The sequence below is a fragment of the Sus scrofa genome, chromosome 3 (genome assembly GCF_054392235.1).
Source record: "Sus scrofa isolate SSC_HxYL_T2T_F1_AM1 chromosome 3, Sscrofa_HxYL_maternal_Yorkshire_Landrace_v2.0, whole genome shotgun sequence".
Lineage (NCBI taxonomy): Eukaryota > Metazoa > Chordata > Mammalia > Artiodactyla > Suidae > Sus > Sus scrofa.
In genome coordinates this window covers 87,382,837-87,387,988 of record NC_139385.1, presented here as the reverse complement: position 1 = coordinate 87,387,988, position 5,152 = coordinate 87,382,837, and positions in this window count along the sequence as shown.

Below are 5,152 nucleotides of genomic sequence, written 5' to 3'. Positions count from 1 at the left end.
CAACCAGCTGTCCCTACCATATTAGGCTCAACATTCCTTTTGTGATTATCATTCCTCTTGTTTTTGGAATCAAAGTTGAATAGTAATTAGGGTTTATGGAGAACACCTCTATGTGCAGCCTTTAACCACTCAGGTCTTTCATTTCACTATAAACATTTGGCAGATATCAAGCCAATGGAAAAGAAAATGACTATACCTAGAACAAATTGCAACACTGAATTCCAACTTAAAGATTCATTCTTCCACCAAGCAAAGAATACAGGTCAAAGGCCATTATAATAAAAAAATGTCCAGATTCTTTTATTTTGTTGTATTGCATATTACTTAAGACAAATGGGTTATTGCCTACGGCTCAGAAATCTTTTGCTATATAGAGATTTTTGTCAAAATAATACTTGTCGTGATGAAATTTGACCTATATTATATTTCTTTACATCTACTGCCTAATTTCCCTTAGGGCAGTGGTTTTCAAAATTTTATAGATGGGGAAATCCTTTGTTGAAAAAAATTTTATGGAAGCATCTACCCTCCCACACCCATCCTCTATTTTACACCACTCATACATGTGTGGGCCATAGTTTAAGATGTTGTCAATGATTTATTCTTAGTAAGATTAAAATCCATCTAGTTAAAAATAAATAAAAGACCTAAATAATAGTCTCCTTCACCAGCTCATTTTGTTAGATACTATGAGGTGACCACTTAAATCTTCCAATTTGTACATCGGCTTAGGATTTGAGAATCACTAAAAATTTGGTGTTTTCCAATAGTGTCTTGGCTTGGAAAACAGAAGTTAATTAACTGCTGAGCTTATGCTGTTGTAAAATCTTATGGCAATGGAAATACAGCTCTTCACCTCACTATTAGAAAACACACGCATCCGTTCTAATGGGAGAGAAATTACTACATTTATCACTCATTTAAGAAGCAGTTTTTCAGAAAATGGATGGTTTTGTTGTTGCTACTTGTGTTTTGCTTATCATATCCATAACTAAGCACTGTGGAATTTATCAAAAATAAAATCTGAAGTTCCTTCATTAAAAATTAACATTTTTAAAGAATAAAATATATTTGGAAATAAGATCATCAGAGAAGCCACCATTTTTTATTATTGTGAAATAAATGCCATGTGACTTTTTTTTAAAAAGAAAAAAATATGGACACAGTAAGTTTAGGAGTCAATGTGGCTTTCAGTTAAAACCAAAGAAAGACCTACAAAAGAAATTCTGATTATAATTTAAGGGAATGAAGGGCAATTTTTTTTTTTTTTTTTTTTTTTTTGTCTTTTGTCTTTTTGTCTGTTGTTGTTGTTGCTGTTGTTGCTATTTCTTGGGCCGCTCCCGCGGCATATGGAGGTTCCCAGGCTAGGGGTTGAATCGGAGCTGTAGCCACCGGCCTACGCCAGAGCCACAGCAACGCGGGATCCGAGCCGCGTCTGCGACCTACACCACAGCTCACGGCAACGCCGGATCCTTAACCCACTGAGCAAGGGCAGGGACCGAACCCGCGACCTCATGGTTCCTAGTCGGATTCATTAACCACTGCGCCACGACGGGAACTCCAGAAGGGCAATTTTTGTTTTTGCTAGTTAAAAGTTACTCTTTAAAAAGCTACTTTGTGTTCAAGTCAATTATTAAACTTACATATATTTTACTTATATATTTGCATTAATATATTCATATTAATTCACATTATGTATTGCTTATATTTATATTATATGTAACATTTTATATATTATATAAATAATATATTTTATATTACATATGTTATATTTATATTATATATATATTTACATTATTATCCAAATTGGCGGTGCCTAAAGGGGGAAGTTCTCTCCTCTCAGAAGGCATCATAGAAATATGGGTGGGTCATTTTAGGTTGTTTAAATGTTTGGTGTGTGCTACTGGCAGTTATCGGGTGAGGGTCAGAGATGGTACATGCCCTACAACATACTGGAGAGTCCTACAGAATAAGCGCTTGCCCATGACCTGCAGGGCTTCTGGATGCCCGCTAGACACCTACTCTGTTTTACAAATAATCACAAAGTATCTTTGCATGGTTTTTAACATATTGACCCTAAAATTAGTGAGAGACTTTTATTTTCTCTTATTTTGTTCTAAGCTTTATCAAAATTTGTTCACCATTTCAAAAATCATGTCATCGGCAGCAAAATCATCTGTGGTACATGCACCTACTGTAGCCCTCTGTCTGTAGCATCCTCAGTGATGATTTAATGAATAGTATAAGTACCTTCCAGTATACTTGTTTCTGAATTTTACATACCGAACTATAGATAATTTTCTTTTTAAATTTTATTTTTATTAGAGTATAGTCGATTTACAATGTTGTGTCGATTTCTGCTGTACAGTATAGTGACCCAGTTCTACATACATTCCCTTTCTTACATTATCCTCCATCATGGTCTATCCCAAAAGACTGGATATAGTTTCCTGTTCCATATTGTAAGACCTCATTGCCCATCTTTCTAAAGGTAATAGTTTGCATCTAGCAACCCCTATAAACTATTTTACTTCTATTTCTCCTTTACATTTAGTTGTGGATGCAGATAATTCCTATGGGTTTCATTTCAGCATAGTAGGGGATATTATAACAAGATGTTGGTTCTGATAAAATTGAGAACTACTAGCCCTGGTGTTCTCAATCTTGGCACAATGGACATTTGGGGTCAGATTATTATTTGTGTAGGAATCTATCCTGTGACTGGTAGTATCTTAAGTGGCATCCTTGGCTTCCACTCACTGGATGCTAGGAGAATTCCCCAACACACACCCAAATTGTGACCAAAAATTTATACAGATAATCCTGAATATCCCCCAGGGGACAAAATAACCCCTAATTGTGAACCACTGCTTTAAAATAAGATGTCATAAAAATTCTAGAATTCTCAGATGTGCTCGTTTTTCTAGCTCACTAGTATTATAAAGTAATTTCCCAAATTTAATATTCCAGATTTTAAAATTTGTTTTTTTAATTGAAATACAATTGATTTACAATGCTGTGTTTGTTTCTTATGTACAGTAAAATGATTCTGTTATACACACACATATATATATATATATATATATATTCTTCTTCAAATTCTTTTCCATTATAGCTTATTACAAAACATTGACTATATTTCCCTGTGCTATATAGTAGGACCTTATTGTTTATCAATTTTATATATAGTAGTTTGTATCTCCTAATCACACATGCCCTTTTCCCTTTGGTAACCGTAAGTTTGTTTTTTATATATGTGAGTGTTTTTGTTTTGTAAATCAGTTCATTTGTATCATTTTTTAGGTTCCACATATAAGTGATATCATATGATATTTGTCTTTCTCTGTCTGACTTACTTCACCTAGTATCATAATCTTTAGGTCCATCCATGTTGCTACAAATGGCATTATTTCATTCTTTTTATGGATAATATTCTATTGTACATATACTACACCACATCTTCTTTAGCCATCCATCTGTTGATGGACATTCAGGTTGTTTCCATGTCTTGGCTATTGTGAATTGTGCTGCTATGAACATAGGAGTGCATGTACCATTACTTATTAATGAGCAACTTCCCTGTGTTTTTGAAATTGCTGTCAACAGTACCTTGGTGCACCCCGTGCCCCAGTTTCCTTCAGTAGCTTGTAATGACTGTCCCAGCTATTGCTTCTTTTCAGACTTTTCTTTCTATTTTAGGAGGAAGGAAACAACTTGGAAGGGCTGAGTTTTATCCCTGTTTTGCCAAAATTTATTTGTGTGACCTTGGGCAAATCATTTCACTCCTTTGGATCTAACATCATCTATACAACAAAGGATTGGGCGAAAAAACCCGAGGTCCCTTTAGCACTGAAAGACTTCGATTCGTTTCTCTCTGACTCATCTCTTAAAAAAACCTGTTGGAGAAGAGACTTGTGGCTGCCTGATGGGAGGGGGAGGGGGTGGGAGGGATCGGGAGCTTGGGCTTATCAGACACGACTTAGAATAGATTTACAAGGAGATCCTGCTGAATAGCATTGAGAACTTTGTCTAGATACTCATGTTGCAACAGAAGAAAGGGTGGGGAAAAGAATGTAATTGTAATGTATACATGTAAGGATAACCTGACCCCCTTGCTGTACAGTGGGAAAATAAAAAAAAAAAATTATTAAAAAAAAACTGTTTAACTGTTGGCAATTTACATGTGATTTGGCAGGAAACATATCAAACGTGCTGAGAAAGTATAAGTTTAGAGACAACATGAAAAATATCATCACTCAAAGAATTTTAAAACAGTCCAACTGAAGTTAGCAGAATAGATTAATTGAAGCTTAACAGAATCTAAACTTCTTTAAAACCTTCTTTTTAAGAACTCTGCTCTAAAATAGTGCAAAAAGGTTCATTAGGGCAGTAATAAACACATACACCTGGACCTCCTGAGGGAGCAAGAGTGAGTCAGTAATTTGGCCCACGGTCTAGACTGATGAGGACAAAAAACCTAGATGCAGAAAAACATGAGTGTCTGTATGGATGACTCTTTCTCTCAAAGGCCAAGCAATATGGACAACAAAAGAAAAAGTCATTGAGTCACAGACTATTTTCTCCCACATGGCTAAACACCTGGATATTTGGAGATAGAGACTTCCAATAAATTGGCTGGGTTTTCATTGGCCAATGGTGATGATAACTCAGAATTAAATGCCAAACTGAAAAGACTCTCATACTGAGTGAAATAAGTCAGAAAGAGAAAGACAAATACCATATGATATCACTCATATCTGGTATCCAATATACAGCACAAATGAACCTTTCCACAGAAAAGAAAATCATGGACTTGGAGAACAGACTTGTGGTTGCCTGGGGAGAGGGGGAGGGAGGGGGAGCTTGGGGTTAATGGATGCAAACTATTGCTCCTGGAATGGATTAACAATGAGATCCTGCAGTGTAGCACTGAGAACTATGTCTAGATACTAACAACGCAGCATGACAATGGGAGAAAAAATTATGTATACATGTATGTGTAACTGGGTCCCCATGCTGTACAGTGGGGAAAAAAAAGTGTGTTGGGGGAAAGAACAATAAAAAATAAATTTAAAAAAAAGAAAGAAAAGACATTGCAACCTTGTTGATGGGAAGGGAAACTCCCTAAGCACCCACTATTTGCCAGGCATAT